We start from the raw sequence: 27,374 nt of genomic DNA on the forward strand, positions 1-27,374 counted from the left end.
CAAAATATGAGAAAAGCATACTTAATGCTAACCATCTGTTTGGCGAATGACAAGAGTGCTTGCTGCTTCTAACCAGTTTTTCCTCTACCGTTTAGAGCCGATCAGGTCACAGGATTCTTTTCAAAGGGGGGGTGACTCCCCATCTCAGGACCCTTCAACAACATCATCCATCCATCCACTGTCTCCGTTCATCTGTCTGTCTAGCCATATAACTAAATCATCATTTCGTTTATTTGGATTTTTCTTTTTCTTTTAAAAATTATTTTACTTTTTATTCAATAAACTTATTTATCATTTATTAAATAAAACTGCTTTATTTATTTATTTATTTATTTATTTATTTATTTATTTATTTTGTGTGTGTGTGTGCGTGTGTATGTGTGTGTGCGTGTGTATGTGTGTGTGTGTTGTTGGGTCCTCTGGAGCTGGAGTTACAGGTGGTTGTGAGCCATTGGGTCTGAATGCTAAGAATTGAACTCAGGTCCTCTGGAAGAGCAGCACTCATGATTTTTGTTTGTTTTTTCAAGTCAGGATTTCTCTGTGTATCCCTAACTGTTCTGGAGCTCCCTCTGTAGTCCAGGCTGGCCTTGAACTCAAAATCTGCCTGCCTCTGCTCCCCAAGCCCTGGGACTAAAGTCGTGCCTGCCCCTCCCATCCACCGCCCACCCCCAGTACTCACTCTTAACCACTAAACAGTCTTTTCAGCTCTTGTTTGTTTTTAAATTGTATTTTTATTTGTGTTTGTGTTTCTGTGTATAGGTGGAGGGTAAAAGACAACCGATAGGAGTATAGTCTCTCCTACCATGTGGGTTCTAGGGATAAACTCGGGTCTTTGGGTGTGGTAGCAATCACCCTAAACTTATTCTTCCCGTGCCTCTATCTCCTCAGTCTTGGATCAGAGGTCTACATTACCATACCTGCCTTTATGTAATGCTGGGGATGGAACCCAGGACTTCTTTTTACATAATCCTGGGAATGCTAGCAAGTTATCAACCAGACCTCTCCTAGCTTGGCATTATTTGCTATTTTATTTTATTTTATTTTATTTTATTTTATTTTATTTTATTTTATTTTATTTTTTGTTGCTTTAAGAACTCTTTTGAAGATCTTGGATCCATATTTAAACATATTTATTATTTTATTTTATTTTTTTAATGCCAGGCAGCAGTGGTGCATGCCTTTAATCTGAGCAGCACAGAGGCAGGTGATCTGAGTTCAAAGCCAGCCTGGTCTACAGACCTAGTTCCAGGACAGTCATGGCTACACAGAGAAACCTTGTCTTGGAAAAAAAAATTTTTTTAATGGGACTGGAAAGATGTCTCAGTGGTTAAGAGTACTTGCTGCTCTTCTAGAGGTCCTGGGTTTGATTCCCAGCATCTTCACGATGGATTACTACCACAGGTACCTCCAGTTCCAGAAGATCTGATACTGTCCTCTGGTCTCTTTGGGCATCAGGCACACACATGGTGCATAAACATGCATGTAAACAAAACACCTCAATGCATAATATTTAAAAAATAAAAATTAGGTTATTTATGATCAAAGAATATTCCATTTGCAGATCGTCAGAATTCCACACATCAATCTCCTGATGAGTTTATGTTGTGTTTCTGTTACACAACAAGGAAAACACTGGGAGCCTTAGTGGAAGGCACTGGCAGTCTTAACTCATTGCTCTGTCACCTCAATCTTGCCCTGACCTTTGGATAAACTCTCAGACTGGAATCACAGATTTAACGTATTGTGTGTCTGGAGAAGGCGGGTCACAACCACTTTCAGATTTGAGATCTTGTGCATTGGCAGGCTCGAGTCTTTCTCTTTTTGTACCTTAAAGCCTGACCAGAAGGAAGGCCTGCATGTGACTTTCCTAGATATTTGCATGTTACTTCCTGTAGGTAACATGCAAATCACTGGGGAGTTTGCACTTCACCACCACTTAGAATAAAAATTATGTTTGTTAATTTGGATGGGTGAGCGCTCACACATGTGTGCCACAGTGTGCGTGTGAAAGCCAGAGGACAACTCTTAGGCAAATGCTCTCTCCTTCCGTCTCACCGATCCCAGAGGTGGAGCTTAGGGCATCCATCTAGGTGGCAAGGGCAGTCGCTGAGCAATCCGGCTGGCTCCTGTTCTTAGGACTCATTGAAGAACTCTATGTCCCCATGATCTGGAGAAGCAACGTTGTCTGATTTGTGAGTTAAATGTTCCTTTGATTATGTGGGATTGATAGGGCTTCACTGGAATGGGGAGCCCTTCAAATAGAACACTGTAGCATTCTCCAGCAGTTGATTGGAAGTCCTGGTTGATTAAGGTGTTAATTAAGGAGAGGCTTTAAAGAGTATGGAAGTAGAGTCTATGGAATGTGTTGATCCTTGATGGAAGGCCATGAGGTAAAAGGAAGGGGAACAAATGCCTCTGGCAGTTGGATGATGTTCCTTACCCCCAAATTCACATACAGCCTCGGGTGTGATGTTCTTTGGATTAAGGTGTTTTTGAGGGCTGGAAAAATGGTTCAGTTGGACACACACACACACACACACACACACACACACACACACACACGTTCTTACATGTATACCATAGGTGACATGTACTCAGATCCTCAGGGTGGCCAAAGTCTATCTTATTTCTGAGAGAGGGATCCACTGGCTGGCCTGGAACTTCCCATGTACATGGGGCTGGGCTTCAACTCTCAGGGATCCATGTGCCTCTCAAGTTCAGAGACTGAAGGCATGCACTGGCACATATTTTTACTATTTGAATTTTAGAGGAGTACACCCATTCAGGTTTTTGCCAAATTCATACAATCAGGGCCAGTGTAGTGGCTCAGTGGATTAAGGCATCTGCCACCAAGATGGGTCCCCAGAACCCACATGGTAGAGAGAGAGAAGCCAGGGCTAGAGAGATGGCTCAGTACTTAAAACACCGCCTGCTCTTCCAGAAGACCTGGGTTCAATTCCTGGCACCCACGTGGCAACTCAAAACTGTTAACTCCAGTTCCAGAGGACCTGACACTCTCACACAGCATACATGTAGGCAAAGCTGGTGCTTTGAAATAAAAATAAATAAAATAAAAGAGAGAACCCACATGTTGCCCTCTATCCCTCAAACGTGAACCATTGCATGCTTGTCCCAACACACATACAGGCACACACACGAAAATCTTAAAAAGTAGTAAAACATTCTAAACACATTCTTGCCACCATGATCCTTGCCTCTCTCACGGTCCAGTTACAGTCCTGAGTGTTGATGTTATTCCAGTCAACCACATAATGTGCATCTGACAGAGTCCCATGAGATGATCGGGTGGCTGAAAATTCCAGTTCCTACTGCCTAGAGACATCGCAGCTGCTATGACGCCACGCCTTCCTGACAGTTTCATAGCACTGACACTTAACGGGAAGGGAAGGCTGAATGCAGAGTGGCCCCTAGTAGATTCTGATGTCTTCAGTCAGGCAAGGCAATGTGTGGAGCAGGATGTAGGCAGTGGAGAAGAGAAAAGGCCTGCTGAGATATTTACCTAGTGGGAGACAGACTGAAAGGTGATCAGAGGCCAATCCCGTACGACAGTGTTGGGGTGGGGAGATAGCTCGGAGTTTAAAACCCTTGTCGTGCAGGCGTAAGAAATAGACTTCTGATCACCAGAATCTAAAATCACATACAAGCAGGGTAGGTGAGGCAGCCCATCTGAGGCAGACCTCGGAGCCGTTAGCTAGTGATGTGAGTCACATGGGTGAAAGACCCTGCCTCAGAGAATAAGGTAGATGAGGCTGTTATCAGTGTTGGGCATCCACATATATGTGCACACACATGAGTGTAGATTCTACACACATGCGCACCTGCACACTTACAAAGACATGCTTATCTGTGTGCATGCACATTGCGCATACATGAAAATGAAAGGGAAAAAAAAAACCTAATGAATTAGACTGTGAAATTTCACACCAGGATTAAGGAGGGTTGTGAAGAGAGAGGGAGAGAAAGAATATGAACTGGAGACAGAAGAAAGCTTAAATAAAAGACCCAGGCTCAGGCCCAATCTGAGGAACCTTGTTGAGGTAAGATGTCAGTTCCCAAAGGCATGCTGTAGGTGATGCTTCTGTAATGGTGGCTTCTTGGGATAGAGTCTCCCTTGGAACAAGGGCTTCTGGGGTGTGTTTAAGCAATGTCCTGAACCTCTGTGGGGTGATGGGTCCAGGCGGGGGTGGGGGATGAGTACACCCTGGCTAAGATTAAGTAAAGTGACTGGTTATTTTATTTCTCTGAGATTTTTTACTTCTTATTTTTTACTTTTATAGTTTGAGGTGGATACAGAACTTTTAACACCAAGATCAGGAATGTTTTGGGGAAATCAAGACAACTTAGTCACCACAGTGTCAAAGCACAGAATGTCTTAGGGAGACTTTGGAAACTGGAGAGAGTGGAGAAACTGGAGACAACTTAGTTTATTTATTTAATAAATAAATTACATTTATTTGTGGTGCATGTGTACATGCATGTGTGTGTGCATGTGCGTGCGTGCGTGCGTGCGTGTGTGTGTGTGTGTGTGTGTGTGTGTGTGTGTGTGAGACTTTTGGTGCCCATAGTTTCTGAGGAAACTAGACTGATTGTACAGGACAGAAGTGAAGAAACTTTCTAAAGACCAGTGAAATGGCTTCCAAAAGTTGTCTACTGACTTCCGTGTGCATGCTGTGGAATGTTCACACACCACTAAGTAAGTAAACAAAATTAAAAAAATAAATAAATAAAAAGTGCAAAAAATTCTTCCTGCTTAGTTCTCCCGAGGTTGCGCTGGTTGGGACGGAGAAGGGAAGGAAACTCTACAGGTTTCATTAAGTTTACATGGAGAAGAGAGAGGGTGATGTCTAAAGCCAGCCTTTATATTTTTCAGACAAAGAGCAATATGTTTAAGAAGGAGGGACAAGACAGATGGGTCTCTGACTAGAGGAGTAAACTCCAGGCTGTCGCTAGGAGATATATGGTGCTGTCAGGCTGGGGGGAGATAAGGGTTACTTCAGGGTGTTTACACAGGTTCAGGGTAGCCCAGCCACCCGCCTGTGGTCATCAAGGCTCTGCGTTAGCCTTGGTATGTGAAGGATCTTTATGGTCTGCGGCTGCTCCTGGGAGAGGCAGACTGAATGGCCCTTCCTGCAGCCACAGTTCCTTGGGAAGCTTCAGTCTGAAACAGCTGACAGGCCAACATGGCGTATTTTGAGATGGCTTGTTTTTAACGTACAATTTGGCTATTGTAAACAATGCTTTTGGAGGATATGGATGGGCTGGTATCTCATCTGCATTCTGGTTTCACTTTCTTAGATGGAACACCTACTCCTAAAATGTCTTTAAACACAAATATTGATGTGCTGGTGGCTAGACTTGGATGTCCACTCAACCCGTGTCTGTTAACTGGGGTGGTCTCCAACTGGGCAGCGTAGATATTCACCCTGTGAGTGCCACTTCCCTTGGGGTGATAGGCAGTATTCCCGGACAGTTTTTGTGTACTTCTGTGAAGAAAATTTATTTTCTTCTTTTTCTTGTTATTTTTGTTTTTAAGACAGAGCCTCTCTCAGCAGTTCCCGGATAGCCAAGGCTATACAGAGAAATGTTCTCTCTCTCTCTCTCTCTCTCTCTCTCTCTCTCTCTCTCTCTCTCTCTCTCACACACACACACACACACACAAGGGCACACACAAGGGCCTCAAGCTGAGGATGTCCTTGAACTTACACTCTTGACTCTGCTTCCAGAGGGCTGGCTAGGCTCTCAGACCTGCCTGATTTCTGCAGTGTTAGGAAGCAAGTTTAGGGCTTTGCTTATTGTTTGCAAATTCTCCTCCTTATCCTCTTGTATGTTGTGTGGGTCTTTTTATTTTTATACGAGAGAGAGAGAGAGAGAGAGAGAGAGAGAGAGAGAGAGAGAGAGAGAGAGAGAGAGAGAGAACAGGAATGTAACATGTCTTGCTTGTGGAGGTCAGAGGGACAACCTGTAGCACTGAACTCAGGTTGTTGGGTTTGGCGACAAGTGCTTTAACCACTGAGCCATCGTACCAGCCCTGCATTTTGTAGTTTATAACTTTGAAATGTTACAGAAGTCTTTTGAAAAGTGAGCAATCCCTTGGTGAGAAAGGTCAGTCCTGTGACTTGCGAAAGAATAAAAACAGGAGGCAAAATAATTGCCTTCTGGAGGATGCTTTGTTTCAAAGAGTGAGCCGGACAGAGTCCTAGGGCCCCTCAGGAGAGGCATGCCTCTCTCAGTGTCACGACTCAGGCGTAGTGAGTCATCTTCCAAATTATAGGAATTACGTGGCCGTGCGAAGACAAGGCTCCGACTGGGAATTGGTAAATGAAAATTGCTTTTAGCAATTCAGTAGAGATGTGTCTTTTCATGCTGGGTTTTTGAGACACGACATTTGTCATTTAAATGTCAAAGCCTTGACAGGAATGTCATCTGAAACAGCAATAATTGTAATGTAAAATGCGTGCCCACTCTGTACCCTGGGAGAAAGGGTGAGGGGGGAACCCCACAAAATTTTGAGCAGCTGTGTCGTTAAATGGATTTTCTTCTGAAACAGAATATGTTCTAATCAGGATGTGCTGGGTCTGAAGGTTGTATTTCGTTTTTAGAAAATTTAATTAAAATTTTAATTAAATTTGGTGCGTGTGTGTGTGTGTGAGAGTGTGCGTGTGTGTGCGTGTGTGTGCGCGCGTGTGTGTGTGCGTGTGTGTGTGTGCGTGTGTGTGTGTGTGCGCGCACACATGCCTGGGTGTGTGTTTAAGCAACACGACAGCACTAGTATGGAGGTCAGAGGAGAGTCTGAGGAGCTGATTTTTCCTTTTATCACTGTGTGGTTCCAGGTACAGAACCAAGCTTGGCAGCAAGCACATCTGCTTGATGAGCCCCCCTACTGCCTGAGTATTCTGAGTGTTATAGTTCTTCCTTTCCTCTTTCTCTTTGTTTGATTGTTTTTGAGCCGGATTCTCTGTATAACCCTGACTGTTCTGGAACTCACTCTGTAGACCAGGCTGGCCTTGAACTCACAAAGATCCACCTGCTTTTGCTGGGTGCTGGGATTAAAGGTCTGCGCCACCACCTCTCCTCTGAGTGTTCTTAAAGCAACATGGAATAGGATGATAAAGACCACATTGCATGTATGTATGTGTGTGCACTTGTATGTGTGTGCATGTATATGTGCACTTGTATGTGTGCCTGTGTGTACATGTATGCCTCTGAGTGTGTGTATATCTTTGTGCATGTGTGCCTGCATGTGCCTGTGTGTGCATAGGCCAGTGGTTGATATCCATTGTCTTCCTCCATTTTTTTGACCTAATGAATTAATTTTTCGAGTTTTAAATTACTTTTATTTATTGAGTGCTGGGGAGGCACATACATGTTATGGCAGGTGTGTGGTGGTCAGAACACAATTTACAGAACTGACTCTGCTTCACCGGGCTTGAGCAGAAAATGCCTTTACCCCTGAGCTGTCTCATTGACCTTAGTGAATTTCTATCATTCATTTTTTCCCTCTAAAGACATCTTTTGTGTCTTGTATTACAGTTATACTGGTGGTTACATGCTTTTATCTATCCATCTATCTACCTATCTATCTAATCATTTATTTATTTGTGCAGGTGTGCATGTATGGGCATGGTGTACGAGTGGAGGTCAGAGAACAACTTCAGAAGAGTCCGGTCCTCTCCTTTTCTCTTTATGTGGATCATGGGAATCAAACTCAGGTCACCAGGCTTGGCCAGCAAGAATCTTTACCCAATGAGTTATCTCCCTTCTTCTGGTCTGACATATTTTTACATGGTAATGTAAGCAATATTTTATTATCTTTTGCTATTTATCTATCTGTCTGTCTGTCTATCTATCTATCTATCTATCTATCTATCTATCTATCTATCTACTTTAAAGACAGATTTCTCCATGTAACTCTGGCTGTCCTGGAACCCACTCTGTAGAGCAGGCTGGTCTTGAGTTCAGAAATCCTGCCCTCTCTACCTCTGAGCGCTGGGATTAAGGGTGTGGGCCATCACCTGGCTCAGAACTGGTATTTTACTTTTCACTTCAAGGTGGCCCTTGATGCTCACCGTTTAACATTTGCTTATGGTTGTCCTTCATGAATTAAAACCTGAAGGCATTTTATCACTGGTGATGACTTCTCAGAAGCCAAATTCTGACTTTGTTTGATGAACAGTTATCCATGGTTAGTTGGTCATCCTTTGTAAGCTTTCAGGATTGTGCGAGAGTGCTGAAGAGACAGGAGAAGGGACCTCTTTCTCACCTCCAGGCTTTGGAGCTTCATCTCTCCCTTCCTGGGTGATTTCCATATCACCGATGCTATGTGTATTGGACCCGAGATAAATTTTACATATGCATTTATGTAAAAATGATTCACACACATTATGAACAGACTGCTATGCATAATCACGCACAGGTCATTATGTGTAATCTATTATGCATACATTGCTAGATGCAGCCTACTTTGCACAATTATATTCTCATATACATTATGCAAAATAGCTGCCTATATTGCTTGTCACCTGTCTTTCTTCACGCAACAATTCATCTTGGGCATTGTCCCCTGATAGGTTTAAAATTTGCTCATTTTCTCTTTATTATGGCAAAATCCTCCACAATGTGAGGACATGGGGATTTAATGAACAGACGGCCTTCCATGAACAATGAAGTCGTCTTCATGCCTTTCCCTGGGGTTCCAGAAGAACCAGAGGAGCGAGCTCATGCATATTGTACCAGGTATTTAGTTTGATGTGCCCGCAGGATGTATTCTGGAAGGAATATCGCAGAGTCAAAGGACACGGGTGTACTTGAAATAAGCGTTGATTCTTTCCATATTCGCTTGAATCACGTACTGCGAATGTCGGTAATAAGCCAGGACTCTTCAGGTCCTGATAGCACAGAAGCGGACCCCACATTAGTCATTCTTGAGGGACTGAGGGGGCCACCTGGAGACCAAGCACCAATTCAAATGAGTAGTAAAGCAGGCAAGTTCAGACACTGACACCAACATAGCCAATACAGATAGGGAAAGTGAAATCGTCGATAAAAGTTAGTGGAAGCAGGGAGATTTGTCTGCTAGGGTCTCCAGCAATGCTTGTGGCTGTTAGGGGCTTTTTAGTATCTGTTTAAAAAACCCAACAGGATCTCACATAGTCTAGGCTAACCTCATATTTGTTATATAGCTTTGGACTTGTGATCCTCTTGCCTCTACCTTTGAAGTGCTAGGATTGGAGTGTGTGACACTGGGCCTAATTTTGATAACAAATGTTCAACAAAAGGAAAAACACTTTTAGAGGGTTTCAATATGTGCAGCCTACACTGACTTGAAACAAGTAGCCCAGAATTGTTTCAAACTCATCATCCTCCTGCCTGAGCCTTTTGAGTTCTGGAACAACAGGCTTGTGCCGTTATGGTTGGCCTTTAACCTGTGTGTGTGTGTGTGTGTGTGTGTGTGTGTGTGTGTGTGTGTGTGTGTGTGTGGTGTGTGTGAATGAATGATCTGAGTAATAGTGCAGTCAATAACATGTTTGATCTTCAGAACCCATGTTTAAAGAAAACTGAATGTGGCAGTAAACAAGTGCAATCTTAGCACCGAGAAGGCAGAATCAGAAGCTTCCTTGAGGACCACTGTCAGTCAGTCTAGTCTATTAGATCAGTTCAATGCCAGTGAGAGACCCCATCTTAACACAACCAAAGGGCTGGAGATATGACTTAGAGATAAAGTGCTTACTATTTTATTGTAAAGACTGGACTTTGGATCCCAGAACTCATGTACAAAAGCAGAGCAAGTGTGTACTTGCCCTAGCAGGTAACACACTTACTCCCATGATCACATGATTGTGAAACCCAGGACTGACATGTTGGAGGGGGAGAGCTGACTTCAGCAAGCTGTCCTGTCTTCCACATGTATGCTTTAGCATGCTTAAGCTTGTGTTCATGTGCATGAGCACACACACACACCACACAAAACACACACCACACATACACCACACCCACACACACATACCACACACAAAACACACACCACACACACACATACACACCACACACAACACACACACATGCACACCACACCACACACACACACACACACCACACAAAACACACACACACACACACACACACACATTTTTAATGAAGCCTTGAAACCAGATTTTTATAAATGATGTTCATGCATTTTGCAAGAACATTCTAATTCTATCACTCAGGAAAACCTCTAACCTCAGGTACCATGATTTTATGTGTTGGGAACCATTAAACAAACACTGCACAGCTTCATTGATTTGCCCCATAAATATTTATTGAACATTTACCATGTACTAAGATGAGGTTTGAGACCATCAAGCCCAGGAGGATCTCAGAGCTTGGACAAGGTGGGCTTCTGTGTCTTTTCTTTCCCTGGTCCTTCCTCCCACACTCCAGCAGTTTCCATGGTAACAACCTGAAGTGGCTTCCTCATCCTTCTCCTCACAACAGGTTGGAGCCACCACCATCCTCCCCCACCCCAGGAAATCTGGCAGCGAGAATGGGAGAGTGTCAGCTAGGAAAGGGCGTCGACCATTGTTCTATTATACTTTTAGTTTCGTATGGCTTTTGCTTATTTCTTTACTCCTAATTGGAGTCCTTGCAGATGTGTGAAAAACCACGGGCCTGAGAATTAGCTTGCTTGGGGTTGCTGATTTCCAGCGTCAGTGTTAGGTTAGTTCTTTCTCAGATCTCTCTGCTCGTCTTGCAGGAGGCTGTCTCTTTGTGTCCTCTTTTGTCTGTGTGTCTAAATCCTATCTGTCTAAATCCTGTCTGTGTCTAAATTCCACCCGCAGCCCCACTTTTAATTATGTTATTTTGAGAAAGGTTCTCACATAACTCAGGTTGGCCTTAAACTGATTATGTAGCTTAGGATGACCTTGAATTTCTCTGATCCTCCTGCCTCCACCACCCAGGTGCAGAGATTACTAGTGTGAGCCCCCACACCAAGTTTCTGATTTGCCATTTTAAATAAGGATATCAGTTGTATTCAACTCTGACTCCATCTTAACTTAATTACATCTGCCCCAGTCCTGCCTCCCCCAAACAGTCACATTCTGAGTCAGGGGATGCTGCAGAGCTTCCATATATGGATGTTAAGGGGACCCAACTCAACCCCTAACATTGTAAGAGCTTTCTCCAAACTCCCATAGAAAATAAAGCTTTCCGGGCTGAAGAGAGCTCAGTGAAGTGCTTGTCATGCAGAGCACAAGGACCTGAGTTTGACCCCCAGAACTCACATTTTAAAAAAAAAGTCAGGCAACATAGCATGTGCTTATAGTCTCAGTGCTGGATGGGAAAAATCCCCGAGACTCCCAGCACTGCACAAGCAGAGCATGGGCATACACACCAGAACCCCCAGTACTCTAGAGGTACTGTGCAGCCAGGCATGGCCTCAGACAGACCCACAGAACCTCCTTTCTCTCTCAAGTGCTGGGATTATGCATGTGAGCCACCTCATTCTGCTTATTTAGAAACAAACAGACCACTGAAAACATACGTGAAGTGGATTTGCAATGGAAACATTTTTTAAAAGGAACTGCTAGCTATTTCCCAATATCCAAATTTATGGCGAAGGGAGGTACGGATGAATCCATCAGAGGCCACTTGTTGGAGACTTTTTTTCCTTTTCTGTGTAGTCTTTGACACAGTTGCGGAGTTCTGAGGAGAGAGATGGAGGGCTAGAAGGAAGGACGTGAGGAGCTGGTGTTCTGTGCATGGAGATGCTAGAGAGGAAGTGGGGGATAACTGAGGGTGACCTCGAACTTCTGATCCTTCTACCCTAACACCCCAAGTGCTGGTATGGAGAAGCATGTACCAACAACACACCCAGTTCATACCAGTGCTGGGGCCCAAACCCAGGTCCTTATGTATGCTGGACAAGCATCTACCAATGGGACCACACCCAACCTGGTGAGGGCTAGCTAGTAATGGTGCTGGGGAGTCTGAAAGGGTTGACATGCAGAAAAAAAATCTCTTGTTTTCTACTATCAGTTGTTTTTTTTTTTTTTTTTTTTTTTTTGGTAATTTCGACTTGCCTAATGACGGACAAATGAGAGGTACTTAGATTGAAGGCTAAAGACATTTAAAGGCTGCAATAGCTGCAGAAGATAATGACACGAGCAAAGACAGTCTGCTGAGAGGACAAAGGGACCTTGGGCACCCATGAACACCACATATAGTGAACTATGGATGATTCGGGAGACAAACAACTTTGAAATAGCAGTCTTTTCTCCCTGAAATTACTTCCACTGAGTAGAAGCCACTCGAAGCTCAGGCCAAGCATGCACCCAGGAGATAATGGCTCAGACCAGGCCAGAACATTTCCTATTTTGTGCTTAATGCCTGTTGGGGGATCCATTGTGTATGCACATAGCTATTTAATGGCAAGAAATGGCACGGGAAACAAAGTATTCAAAAGATGCCCTTTTCAGACATAGAACATGGTCCATTAAGGTTGTTTTGCTGATTGTTTCCATGGAGACCATTTCATGTAATTATTCTCCAATTTTTCAGGGGCTAAAAAAAAAATCTTTGTGTTTCGATTTTCTAATGCACTGGCTTGGAGCATACCCATTACAGCCCAGCACACAACCAATGCTTCTGAGACGCTCTTTGTTCTGACTTCCAGATAGATACCCCTGTGCAAGAAATGTGAGACAGTGGGGTAGATCCCATTTTTCTTCTTCTGTATCTGCTAGTACAGGTGCACACATGTGCACATACATATGCACATGCATGCACATGCACATGCACACAAACACACAAAAACGAATTAAAATGTAATAAAAAGTCAAAAGCTACATGCACTTTGAAAATGAAGCAAGAGTATTGCTTGAGCCAGGAACTCTTCGCTAGCCTGAGCTACACTGAAAGGCCCTGTAAACAACAGCAACAACAGCAACAGCAGCAGCAGCAACAACAACAACAGCAACAACCAGCAAGGGTTGTGGGGATGGAACTCAGGTACCAGACAAGTGGGTTGTCTTCCTATCTGTACCTGCACAAACCAACACACACACACACACACACACACACACACACACACACACATACACGTACCTGTTCACGGTCAGGTATATGTATTTCCAATGCCCTAGATCTGAACAAATTTGTCCCTTTGTACAGAGAAAATCCTATGGTCCCCACTGTCTCTAGGATATGACACAAACAGTAAGAATCCATGGGGGCTTTGGACTGGGATGTGACAGAGTCAGATGGCCCTTGAGAAGAGGCATGCTAGGCTTATCCATTACAGGTCTTCTCTCCTTTATGCCCTACCTGAACTAAAATACGCATGTATCAACATGTATCAATAGGATTCCTTATTCATTTATGCTAATGGCTCTTTGGTTTCTCTTGGCCTATGATCTAAAAACTCCAGAATTTCTTGTGTCATATGTATTGATTTTTAAAAATTAGCATTTTTATTTTAAATTGTGTGGTGGTGGTGGTGGTGGTGTGTGTGTGTGTGTGTCTAGTGTGATGTGGTGTAGCATGCATACATATGTGGTAGGGTGTGTGTGTTTGGTGTAGTGTGATGTATGTGTGCATCTGTGGCATGGTGTGTGTGCGTGTGTGCGTGTGTTCGTGTGTGTGTGTGTGTGTGTGTGTGTAGTGTGGTGTAGTATGTGTGCATATGTGGTATGGTGTTTGTGTGTGTGCATGTGTGAATATGGGTGCCCCTTCAGAATCCAGAAAGAGGGTTTCCTGGACATGGAATTGCATGCATAAATGAGCCATTGGACATGGGCACTGGGGACAGAACTCAGGTCCTCTGAACTGTCTCTTCAAGATTCAATTAATTTGCTTTTAATTACTAGCCAACAAATACCATTTCCCCCCCACCCCAACTTAGTGGCTTCAAACAATAGCTTTCCAGTTGGCCAAAAGTGGGTGTGGCTCAGCTGGGTTCTTTGCTCCGGGTCTCACAAGGCTAGAATCTAGGGGGCAGTATGTCTGGGCTCTCAAGTGGGGAAGGATCTCTGGCCAGGCAGCCTGGGGTTGCTGGCAGATTCTGTTTCCTTGCAGCTGTAGGAAGTGGAGGCCCCTTCCTCGACTCCTGTTGGAAGCTTGCCTTATGTTCTGAGAGGACCACCTGCATTTCCTGGCCTTTCTCAGTACAACTCCTTCATCAAGCCAGCAAAAAGAATCTAGAATATATTGCTAGCTTCACAGGGTCATATTATTACCACATATTCATAAAATGACCTCCTATCTCCTTTGTTGCTCTCCAGAGGTTAGAAGCCCCACTCTCTATACTTGGGGAAAAGAAATACTACAGGGGCATAAACTTTGGGAGCTGATGGACAATGAGGACTTCTCCTACTCTCAACACTGCCCTTCCATATTGGGAAATAGTCTTCAGTTGGCCAAACTCTGATCAGGGTCCTGAACCTTGTCCTGTACCAATGTGTATACTTCCTTACAAAATTCAGTTGCATTCTTTCTCCTTTTTCCCATGTGTGTTGCATGCATGAGGGAGCATGTATGTGCATGTGGAGACATGGGGTTGATGTTGCAAATCATCACGGAGGCGTGGTCTCTCAAGCCAGCTCAGATCTTGCCTGCTAGCTTTGGCTAGCCAGCTTGCTGTAGGGAGGGATGTCCTTCTGCCACCCACTGTCTAAGGCTAGAATCACAGGCCCACATTTACCAGACACTTTGCATGGATTTCGGGAGTTCAAACTTGGGGCCTCAAACTTTTGTAGCAAATGCTTTAATCACTGAGCAATCTCCCCGGCCCCATTTTTTTTAAAAATAATGTCTTGTATATCTCAAGTGGACCTCAAACTAGCTATGCAGTTCAGTAGGAATTTAAGTTTCCATAGCATCTTGTCCACTTCTCAGGTACTGGGATCATAGCTGTATACCACCGCGCTTGTGCAGCTTTGGGGATGGAACTCAGGGCTTTGTTCACATCGGGCAGGAACTCTACCAACTTAGATTCATACCCCCACCCCTCCCCAGCCTCCAACTGGGTTTCAGTAAGAACCTGTTGGGTCTGTTCCTTAAGAGATGAAAGGGCAGCCAGCCCCAGGGTATTAAAGCATAACCAGATGCATCTGGTCACAACAGAGGGCTGTGATTTAAATGCTCTGTAGTCTTGAGATACAATCAGTCTCTCATCAGGCATCCTTCTGCCATCCCCAAGTGACAGTAGGGGGATGTCCCCTGTACCTGATGATTTCTCCTATCGGTTTTCTGTCCACTGATGGCCCCACACTCTGATCTAAATCTCTCACACATCTTTGCTGCAGTGAACTCAATGTGTCTCTTGACTGCACAAATCCCATTGTCTATACCCACTGAGATGGTTCAGAAGGGAGTCTCTCTTGTACTTTTAATAAGTATCACCAAACAATTGTTCCTTAACAACACACCCCCCAAAATTCATTTGTCTGGTGTGTGTGTGTGTGTGTGTGTGTGTGTGTGTGTGTGTGTGTTTTGGGGAACGGGGTAGAGGAAAGCCTTTTATGTTATCCTCAGGAATGGGCCATTCGCTGTCTTTGAGAGACGATTTCCTGTAGACCTGCAGATCATTAATTAGGCTTGATTGGCTGAACAGTGAGCCCCTGGGATCCTCCAGTCTCTGTCTTCCCAGGGCTGGGATTAGAGCATGTGTTAGCAAAGCTGTTTTTTTACATGGGCTCTGAAGACTGAACTCAGGTCCTGGTGCTTACAAAACAAGTGTTTTACCAACAGAACCATCTTCCCAGCTTGCATTGGTCAAGGTTTGAAAGAAAGACCAAGGTACCAGTGGGAGAAGCTTTATGACACACAGTCTAAAGTATCCAAGAACACAATATAAATTTCAAGACAGGATCCAGTTGCAAAATTCAAGCTGGGTTCCCAGGACTCACTGTGGGTGGAATCCTATGGGAGGTGAGCTAAAGGTTCACCTGAGGTCCAGGAAGTAACTGCATTTCCACAGGACTCAGGGGGTCAGCAGCTTCTTGGAAGCAACTCACGATGGCCAGCAGAGCATTGAAACCACAGCTGTCTGCTCGGCACGCCGTGTCCCTAGATGCAACCGATAGCCAGCTTTTCTTTAATTTCCTGGGGCTGGCTGCCTTTTCTCTCCCTTGTCTGACACAATGCATTCCTGTCCTATGTGTTTGTGAGGGGCTCAGTACACAGTTGGCTCTAGTGTGAGCACATTTCACATTTCCACACCGTGATGCCAAACTTGCTTTCCGACATGCTTGTGGGAGAAGTTCCTATTGTACAGCATGACTTTGCTCAGTCTCAGAATGGCTGGCATTTGGACCTTCATAATTCTTTGTATAAAAGCAACTGGCTGTCCTGGGCACTACAGCATGCTGAATGACAATGCTGACCTCTGCTCATTAGGAGTACCCAGAACAGATCACCTTTCCCTTTGTGGTAACCCAAAATGTCTTCAGACATTGCCAAATGTTCTTGAGTGATTAAAATCATCCCAAATTAGTGATTAAAACCACCCGAAGTTAGTTGTGTAGCTGCTGGCAAGTTGACTATGCTCCTGGAATGGACACCTCCCCTAGCTCCTGTAAGTAGCCCTAATGAAACTCACTGGGTGTTGGCAACAAGGCTCAGGGGCAAAAGGACTTTCTTCCTGAGTTTGATCCTGGGGACTTACACGGTGAAAGGATAGAACTGACTCCTGCAGGCTGTCCTCTGTTCACACTTGTACTATGGCATGTGAATGTATACACACACAAAATAAAATAAAATAAAAATAAATGTAATTAAAAAATACATAGAAATCACCTTAGATCAAGGAAGGTAACTAACTGTAGTGTAGAAAACACACAATATTACAGTTTTTGTTTTGTATTAGTTTCCATTTTTTAAAAATTTAATTCAACACACACACACACACACACACCCCACACATAGGGCAAGGCAAACATGTGGCATCCACTGGTCTGGGGTAGTCCAGGACACAGCCTGAATTCACGTTATGCTTGAGGCCTGTGTCCACAGGGTTCTTTGATAGATCAAATCCTTACTATGGGAAGCTGAAGATGAAGAACACAGAGTACCATATTCTCCCCAATGATCCTTTCCTCCTCCTCAATTCTACCATTTTCACAAAAAGCCAGTTTCACTTTGAATGCTGAGCTGATCCCAGCCTTTAAGTCTTGCTAAGCCACAGAAATAATGGGATGGAACTGAAACACACTTATCAGTGCTGGCTGAATCTATAAACATCCCAAGACCATTACTGTTGCATACTAGCTGCTAAGCTTAGCCCTTTTGCTCCATGGTAGATAGGAAAGAAATGCAAGCATGTGGGTGTACACACACACACACACACACACACACACACACACACACACACACACAGTGTTATGAATTTGAAGCAATTAGCTTCAAGATGAGTCCTATTGCTTAGCTAGTCTTCCTTAAATCCTTCAGAGACAAACCAGGCAACATCTATTGCTTTGGTCCACAGTAAAGAATAGCTTAAAAAAAACGTGTAGTATGTATTTATGTGTGTACATCGTGTCTGAGCATGTGAGGCTCCACTTGTGTGCATGCATATGGAAGCTTGAGGTTGATGTTCGTTGAGAATCATCCACGGCTGCTCTCCCACCTTGTTGATTGAGGCAGGGGCTCTCAAACAAACCTTGTTAATAGGGCTAGTTATGCCTAGTCAGTTCCCTCTGAGGATCCCCATTTCAGGGAGGCAACCATGGCCATCTGTTGTTTTCATGGGTTCTGGGGATCTGAACTCTGCCCCTCATGTTGGCTCTGCAAATGATTAACCACTAGACCATCTTCCCAGTGCAGGAGAGGGTTTTAATCCAAGCTTCAGGAAACTGAGGAAAAATGAAGGAGGAAGAACAGGAGGAGAAAGGGGAGGAAGATGAGGAGAAAGAAGAGGAGGAGGAGGAGGTGGTGGTGGAGGAGGAGGAGGTGGAGGAGGTGGTGGTGGTGTTGGTGGTGGTGGTGGTGGTGGTGGTGGTGAAGACTTGGACTTTTATTTTGATGCTGAAGAAGTGTCAAAAACTTGTAAGGTAATCGAGGCAGAAAATGTGGATCAGCTATGCTACCGGAGTGTTGTTTGGAAAGGTGGCAGTAGCCTGTGGTTGAGTGTTTGGCCACTAGTAATACATTTACACACCTGGTGATGTTTTCCATTTGTGTGGAACTTGACACCTCAGATCTAACAATGTTAAAAATCTGTAAATAGAGTAAAGTCCATCTCCAAAACACGTAGTCAGCAGATAGCATATCTTCCCATGTGATTGATCTCTGGCTTTTAGCTCCCCACAGCTTCGAGCCACACTCCTCTTCAACCAGGGAGTGGGACCGCAGAGGACTCCCTTTATATTTCTTGTCTGTTTTGCACTTTTGAAATTTTTATATATTGTGCTGATTTTATATTATACACCTTCCCATTATCATTTATATACCAATTCTTTACTACCAAAAAATGTCCATGTTCACATATCTCAATCATGACCTACCCAGTTGGATGAGCCAGGGATAAAAACCAGGGAAACTCTACAGTCAAAAATGATCCTTGAAGAAGAAATAAAAGTGTATTTCTGAGAAATAGCCATACAACCAATTAGATATTTATTAAAAAAAAAACCCATGCACATCCCCATTTAAAGATTCAAACACACTTTCATCCACACATTTGTCTTTCAATGGTCAATTCATACAATCCTCAGCCTTTGCATCCACCTTTTCATTCTTCCATTAACCAATCACCCATCCTTCATTAACCCATTCTTCATTCATTCATCCTTCATTGACCCATTCTTCATTCATGTATCTCTCAATTAATTAATATTAATTAATGAACAAATCAGTGAATCTCCCATTTATCTATTAATTCATCCATTTATCCAGTAGCCCATCCACCCATTCATCCATCATGTATTCATTCACTTATCCGCTTATTAATTCATAGATCTATCTGTCCATCCATGCTTCATTCTACCCGTCCATTCATGTGTTTACTCACCCACTCATTTACCCAGTTATTTATATGTGCATCCCTTCTCTTTTGCTCACTTCTCATCAGGCAGATCTGCTCCCTTGTCTTCTTCTGACACAACAGTTACCCTCCAGCTTCACATGCTTCCAAGTCAGGCTCCTTCTATCTACAGTGGCCATTTCCCTAATAGCCTCAAGGCCCTTCCCTCCGCACTCCATTCAGGTCCTCTATAACAGCATCATCTCCAGGAAGAATCCCTCAACACAGCTCCTCCCAAAGGACCCTCTGTTCCTCTCTGCATCTCATCTGCTTACATTTTGTAGAATTGGCCCCCATCAGCTGTTTTAGGCTAAAATGATTGCCAGATGAGTCCCAGCAGTGAGAGACCTAACAGGGAGAGTTAGCCGTGTCTTCCATTTTGTCAACTACTTTTAACTGACTCTCCACTCACACTGGGACTTCAGTAAGTATATTCAAAATTAAAATTTGTTACATTTGTTTTGTGTGTGTGTGCATGTCTGTGTCTCTGTGTATGAGAGAAAGAGAAACAGACACACAGAGAGACAGAGACAGAGACACAGAGGGAGAGAGGGGGGGGGAGAGATCTCATGTACCACCCTATATGTAGAAAACAGCAACTTGCAGAAATGGGTCCTTTCCATCCCTATGTGTATTTCTAGGGAACAAATTGAAGTCATCATTCATGGTGAAAAGTGCTTTAACCCATTTGGCCACCTTGCCAAGTAGGGGTAGGTATATGATCTATCTAAGCACATGAATAGGGTTTGTGTTTGTTGCTATTATTATTATTACTATTATTGCTTGCATGTTTTCATGAAAGGTCAGGGAAGACATAAAAGAGATCCATGAACACTCAGAGGTCTGGATACCTGCCTACTTCTTTGCACACATGTAAATAAGCCCTAAAGGAACAGTGAGAACACATGCTGCTGTGCTGCTGGAGCTCACAGCTTTCTAATCAGTGGAGGCTTTGGCCCAACACGTTTCTACTTCTGCAAAGACCGGAACAAGTGACGCAGTTGAATGTGAACAAAATACAAGATGCAGGGCTGAAGCAGAGCCTAGGCAGCCAGCCTCATCCACTCCAGTGGCATGACTCTGACGTCCACCTGAGTCTGCTCCACTCCCAGCTCAGGAGCCCACACAGTCTGCAGCAACAGGGGCTGGCTCAGGCTGTTGCCAGGGAAACTGCAGCAAGAGGGGAATGAGGAATTAGAGAAGGGACAGCGTGATCCTTAAGGACAGGGCTGTTCTCTCCCCCCCAAAACCAGACCATATGCAGATTCTACACACACACACACACACACACACACACACACACACACACACACACACACACACACAGCGTTCAGCACATGTCAGAGAGCCATTTTGCAGTGGGCAGAGCTTCCTTCCATCACAGTGAAATTTGTTCTTTGAGACTCAGTTGGGCAGATGTTTCCATCCTGAGCCTGGGGACTTGAGATGGCCCAATGACCTCACCCTCTCTACAGTGAAACTGCTGTGAGGAGAGGAATTGGGCATGGTGAAGGTGGAGTGCTGACTGTTCCCACAGGACACCTGCGCTGTCTGCAACTCACATCAGTACTCTGGGACCCCCAACAGAGCCACAGAGAGTCAAGTCACCTCCACCCAGGGAGTCAGCACAGTGCAGCTGAACTCTGAGTATGCAGAGGACGCAGGCAGTGGGGTGCTGGGCTGAGGCAGCTCCAGGCTCAGGGAAGAGCAAGCATGAAGCATGACACACTTCCTGTTTGACAGGCACGTGGTGAAATCTTTAGTCCTCTAGAATCAAATGAATGTGAAAGGTGAAGGGTAGGTAGGTAGAGAGCAGGATGACCATGGGGGGAGGGGTGGCTGTGTACTGCATAAATTTCCATGATTTTATCTTTATATCTGTTTTGGGGTGTCATCAGGAGCCATTTGCCATCAAGCCCGACCCTCTGAGTTTGATTCTAGGGACCCACATGGTGGAAGAAGAAAACTAACCTCTAAAAATTGTCCCCTGATCTCCACACACATGCTGTGATATGTGCCTTTTACAAATGAATGAAGAATGAATGAATGAATGAGTAAAATAATTTTGTTCTTATAAAGGAGACTGACAATTAATTTTGATTGTCCACTTGACCTGTTGTTATAAAAACCACCTACTACACGAAACTCTTTCGACGTGTCAATGAAGAGACTTTCTAGACTGGGTTAAAGGAGATGATGAGATCTATTGTTGAGTGTGAATGACATCATTCCAAGGGCTGGGGTCCTGAAGTCAATGAAGAGGAGAAAGCGAGTGGATCACTACCACTGCTTCCTGATGATGGGTACAATGTGACCAGCTACCTCAGGTGACTGTCCTCAGGATTTTGTGCACTATAATGGACTCCATCAGGAAACTGTGGGCACAAACCATTCTTTCTTCACGTTGTTTCTTATCACAGAGATGATGACACAACTAACTAATACAAAGACACTGGAAAGAAAGATGGTGGTGTGTGTGGGTGGGGGTGGGTAGGGAGAACTGTGTGCCACAAACGCCATGGCAGGGTAGGGAAGACTGGGACCAAGAGAAGGGACGAGGTAATGCTGAGTGTGGGAGCATCAGTGGCAGGGGTGAGCTGACCTCATCAGTTTCCTGCTGACTGAGAAGGACCAGACACAGAGTTTAACCCACATATTGACCTCTGAGCCTCCCCAGGCAACCACACCTCTACAGGATCCTGAAGTCCTGCAACCCATGCCCAGGAGGAAAGTCTGTCACAGATATCACGTCAGAGCAGACGGAGTCTGGTCTGCTTTGAAGACACAAACCGTATATGGAGATCTGATCCTTTCCAGCCATGGTTGTGTTTGAAACCCTAGAGGACTGTGTGGCTTCCCAGACTTTCTGAATCTGTCCCCATGGTTTCCCAGGGCCTTGCACTAAGGCAGGTCCATTTCAAGGGAGGATTCGACTATCGCCAAAATCCATGATAGCCTAGAACCTGAATGAGCGGCCTGGAAGTGGATCCAAGAAGCAGACAGGTCAGAGGTGATGAAACAGTAGTCACTGGATTTTACTTGCAAAACACAAACTAAAGCCATGACTGTTAGAACCTGAAAGAACACTCAACCTGAGGACCCGCTGAGGATCCCACCGCCCGTCCCCTTGTTCTATCCCTTGGGTTCACCTGGCAGAAAGAAAGAACTAACTCCTACAAATTGTCCTTTGACCTTTATAGGTGCATAATAGTTCATGCACCTACCTTTCCCCCCGCAAAAATAAATGAACACAATTAAAATTTAAAAATAAGAAGAAAAGAAAATAGCTGAGAATCACAGGAATGTGAGGGCAGACCACTAAACCCAAGGCCTACAAGGGAAGAAGCATGGCTGTCCTGGTGGCTAACTATCTGTCTGTCCCTCCATTCCATTGCTCCTTTGCTCACTTAATTTCAGAAGCCAGTGTTTTTCCACCATGTTCCTGTCAAACAGGAAGTGTGTCATGCTTCATGCTTGCTCTTCCCTGAGCCTGGAGCTGCCTCAGCCCAGCACCCCACTGCCTGCGTCCTCTGCATACTCAGAGTTCAGCTGCACTGTGCTGACTCCCTGGGTGGAGGTGACTTGACTCTCTGTGGCTCTGTTGGGGGTCCCAGAGTACTGATGTGAGTTGCAGACAGCGCAGGTGTCCTGTGGGAACAGTCAGCACTCCACCTTCACCATGCCCAATTCCTCTCCTCACAGCAGTTTCACTGTAGAGAGGGTGAGGTCATTGGGCCATCTCAAGTCCCCAGGCTCAGGATGGAAACATCTGCCCAACTGAGTCTCAAAGAACAAATTTCACTGTGATGGAAGGAAGCTCTGCCCACTGCAAAATGGCTCTCTGACATGTGCTGAACGCTGTGTGTGTGTGTGTGTGTGTGTGTGTGTGTGTGTGTGTGTGTGTGTGTGTGTGTAGAATCTGCATATGGTCTGATTTGGGAGGATAGAACATCCCTGTCCTTAAGGAAATACTCTGTCCTGTTTCTCCTCCCCACCTCTCCCTACCTTCTGCACACACGCGAGCACACACACACACACACACACACACACACACACACACGCAGAGAGAGAGAGAGAGAGAGAGAGAGATACACACACACACAAACTCCTGCTGCGGTTTCCCTGGCAACAGCCTGAGCCAGCCCCTGTTGCTGCAGACTGTGTGGGCTCCTGAGCTGGGAGTGGAGCAGACTCAGGTGGACGTCAGAGTCATGCCACTGGAGTGGATGAGGCTGGCTGCCTAGGCTCTGCTTCAGCCCTGCATCTTGTATTTTGTTCACATTGAACTGCGTCACTTGTTCCGGTCTTTGCAGTAGGAGAGGGGCAAAGTGTAAGCTTCTACTGATTCAAAGTAAAGTTAAGATTCACTGTAGTTTATATTTCACCATTCATTTATCCAGTATATATGCATATCCGGATGCCTGTCTAGATATTTAGATACATAGGCCTATGTATACTCACTGACCTATTTGACATTTCACACATTCCATTTTCCACCCAGAGAACCAAAACCAATGGAGAAATAAAAATACCAAGTTTCCATTATTATGTGAACCATACATTCATTCTAAGAATCAGATTTAATATACACATATGTGTATATTATATAATATATATTAGAAACACATTGAGACACATGCACAGTTTTATATACATATATTATATGCATATATGTGCATATAAAACACACATATGTGTGTGCATATTGGACAAGGTCATACACACTTGAGAGGTCAAGGCAGGGCAATGGTGAGTTTGAGGCCAGTCATGGCTACATGGTGAGCTCCTATCCACAAAAGGTGGAACAAAAAGTAACTGTTGATACGTATTTATTCTGAATATACTTACTGAAGTCCCAGTGTGAGTGGAGAGTCAGTTAAAAGTAGTTGACAAAATGGAAGACACGGCTAACTCTCCCTGTTAGGTCTCTCACTGCTGGGACTCATCTGGCAACCATTTTAGCCTAAAACAGCTGATGGGGGCCAATTCTACAAAATGTAAGCAGATGAGATGCAGAGAGGAACAGAGGGTCCTTTGGGAGGAGCTGTGTTGAGGGATTCTTCCTGGAGATGATGCTGTTATAGAGGACCTGAATGGAGTGCGGAGGGAAGGGCCTTGAGGCTATTAGGGAAATGGCCACTGTAGATAGAAGGAGCCTGACTTGGAAGCACGTGAAGCTGGAGGGTAACTGTTGTGTCAGAAGAAGACAAGGGAGCAGAGCAAAAGAGAAAAGGTATGAAGGTGGATTCAGAGTGTGAACTGGGCAGAGCTTGTGCAGAGGCCTCTAGATTAACTATACATAAAGGATCAACACGGAAATGTATAAGGAAGTTATTAACAATATTTTTCAGAATATTTCCTTTCTTGGATGAGTGGATGGATGGATGAAGGGGTGGATGAATGGATGGGTGGGTGGGTTGGTGGGTGGGTGGATGGATCGATGGATGGATGGATGGATGGGTGGGTGGGAGGATGGGTGCATGAGTGGATGGATGTGTTAATGGATGGATGATTGATGAGCTGATTAATAAATACATGGATGGGTGGAAATCTGGTATGGATGGATGAATAGAAAGGTGGATGGAAGGGTTAACAGAGAGACAGAAGGATAAATGTATAGATAGATGGATGGATGGGATAATAAATAGATGTGTGGTCAGGCATGTTGGTACACATCTTTAATCCCACTCTTGAGAGGCCGAAGCAGGCAGATCTTTGAGTTTGAGGCAAGCCTTGTCTGTAATTAAGAGCACTGACTGCCCTTCTACAGGACCCAGGTTCAATTCCTAGAACCTACATGGCAGCACGCAACTGTATGTAACTCCATGATCTGACACTATCACACAGACATGCAGGTAGTCACAACAGCAACACACATAAAATGAAAATAAGCAAACTATAAAAACTAGATGTGTGAAGGATTGCTGTATGGATGGTTGGGTAAGTGAGCAACTTTTTATATTGTGAATAAATTGCTTAGGAAGTTACAAGACCTCCTCTTAGTGTTATATAAACAGTAATGATTACTAAGGAAGAAAGGCTTCTTCCCTAGTAATCCAGTGGAGATGGAGATGTAGACTGTACAGGAGTCTTTTCAGTGGAGACTGTACAGGAAGCTCCAGGAACGCATTCTTTAAGAGCTGTCAACCACCCTGTGGTACCTTTCCTTGATCTAGTTGCCTTTGAATCATCCAGGCAATGCTAGATATCATAAATAAAACAAAACAAAACAAACCATTGGTTCATGGAGATATATTTGCATGAAATCTTTGCTATGGTCTGTTATTAGCTCCCTGTCTGGGGTGAAGAGGTGTTTTCTTGTGTTTCCTCAGGAAAAGTCACACAAGAAAAATAGCAAGAGAAAAAAATGAAGTCAGATAAAGTCTTGTCTAAGATCATGTGCTCCTGTCTCAGGTGCACTGCCTCCAAATGGACATCTGAGTACAAGCAACTCTTGGCCTAAGACTACAGACTAGGGCTGGAGAGATGGCTCAGCAGACAAGAACACTGACTGCTCTTCCAGAGGTTCTGAGTTCAAATCCCAGCAATCACATGGTGGATCACAACCATCTGTAATGAGATCTGATGCCTCTTCTGGTGTGTCTGAAGACAACTACAGTGTACTTATATATAATAAATAAGTACATCTTTTAAAAAAAGACTACAGACTAAGAGACTTACTGCCAAGGCTTGAGCCCTAGATCTGCCATGTACTGACCATGTAAGTGAAGCTAACATATGGCCTTCCTTTTACTCCAGCACCCTTTTTTTTAAGTTTCAGTTAAATGGAGAATTCTAGAAATAAAAAGCACATACTTTTTTAAAGGTACAAATGATTATCAGTAGAATAATGTAACTCTTGCACCATTCCATTTGGGTTCGTCTGAGATGTTAATGATCTATGGATTTGGGATACCCATGCTCTATAGGCTACCAATAGCAGCCATTTTGGTTACCAGATCAGCTTCTGTGTTACTGATAAGTATCAATGCTATCTGTGGTTTTAGTAATCCACTGGGACACTTGGCATGTGTTTCTCACAAATAAAGGTGCATTATAATACTTAAATTGGTAATTTTATAATACCCAATAAATTATAAATTTGGATGGCCAATTAGAAGCCAAATAGGTGTGGCGGCTCACACTTATAATCCCAGCATTTGAGAGGATGAGGTAGAAGGATTGCAAAGAGAATGAGGAGGCCTAAGCTACCCTATAAGACTCTACCTCTAAAAAAGGAAAAGAAAAGAAAGAAAAAGTAGGGATTGGAGAGATGGCTCAGTGGTTAAGAACACTTGCTGTTCTTGTAAAGGACCAGAGTTCAATTCCCAGAACCCCTTATCTGGTTGTTCACACCTGCCTGCAACTCCAGATCCAGGGGATGGCATACCCTCTTCTAGTCTTCATGGGAACCTACACTCACATGCACCTACACACACCACACACACACACACACACACACACACACACACACACACACACACACACACACACACCCCTAAGTAGGAAACACTGGTCTGAGGCACGAGATCTGGGGTGAGCTACAGTTTGCGTTTTGCATAATAAGAGTGGGAAATAGGGGGTGGTTGTACACAAAAGATAGACAGTCAGATAGAATATAAAATATTTTTAAAGTAATGGGGGGAATTGAGGAACCCAGAATTTCAGGCTCCTAAAACGCAAGGCTGTGGAAGTTGATGGTCACTGAGAAAGTCCAGGGGTCAGAACAGATTCAGGCGATTGAGGCGAGCTTTGGTTTTTGAAGCCACCATCTTACTGCAGAGCCTGGAAAATTCCATTCCCTGCAGCTCTCTCTGCTTCTTCCCCCAGCCCCTTGCATCCCTGATTCCATCGGAGGTTTCCATGGCAACCGCCTGAGCTCCTAGACCTGTCCTCGAGAAGATGAGAACCCCATGAGAGGAACGTGGCAAAAGACGTCAAAAGTCCCCCCGCACAGGTCAATCGTGTGCGCATTTCGCACACGTCAAAATGCGTCATCGTCAGTGTCTCTGCGGAAAGCGAATATTGGTTTCAGCAGACACCGCGGACGTGAGAGAAATCTCAAGTATCTCCTAAGGCCAGTGTCTCACCCCCGCATTCAATCAGAAATATCGACCGAACCCCTTATGTAAGCCAGACACTTCCCCAGACATGGAGAATAACATTATGTACTGAAAAGGAATCTGCTCTCTGCCCTCCTAGAGCTGAGACAATCTTAGTTGTACCATAACTGAAATTTAATTAAAACTAAGAGGAAAAAAAAAAGAAGAAAAATGTTAGTGGCAGTAGACTGGAGAGTTGGTAAATGAGTGTTTAGTGAGAAATTCTTTTAACTTTCAGCGCACGTTCAAAAGCT

General features: G+C 44.3%; 1 protein-coding gene and 1 long non-coding RNA gene across 6 annotated transcripts in view; one reads left to right on the forward strand and one right to left on the reverse strand.

Annotated features, from left to right (window-relative positions):
* Positions 1-27,374, reverse strand: part of Usp29 (ubiquitin specific peptidase 29) — a 223,445-nt gene that overhangs the window by 57,097 nt on the left and 138,974 nt on the right. The window lies entirely within an intron of this gene.
* Positions 1,989-27,307, forward strand: LOC147996759 (uncharacterized). Its single transcript, XR_015654640.1, has 4 exons — positions 1,989-2,192; positions 7,626-7,806; positions 25,433-25,739; positions 26,849-27,307. It is a non-coding gene; the product is annotated as an uncharacterized LOC147996759 (long non-coding RNA).

The sequence above is a fragment of the Rattus norvegicus genome, chromosome 1, assembly GCF_021556685.1.
Source record: "Rattus norvegicus strain SHRSP/BbbUtx chromosome 1, alternate assembly SHRSP_T2T, whole genome shotgun sequence".
In the NCBI taxonomy this organism is placed as follows: Eukaryota; Metazoa; Chordata; class Mammalia; order Rodentia; family Muridae; genus Rattus; species Rattus norvegicus.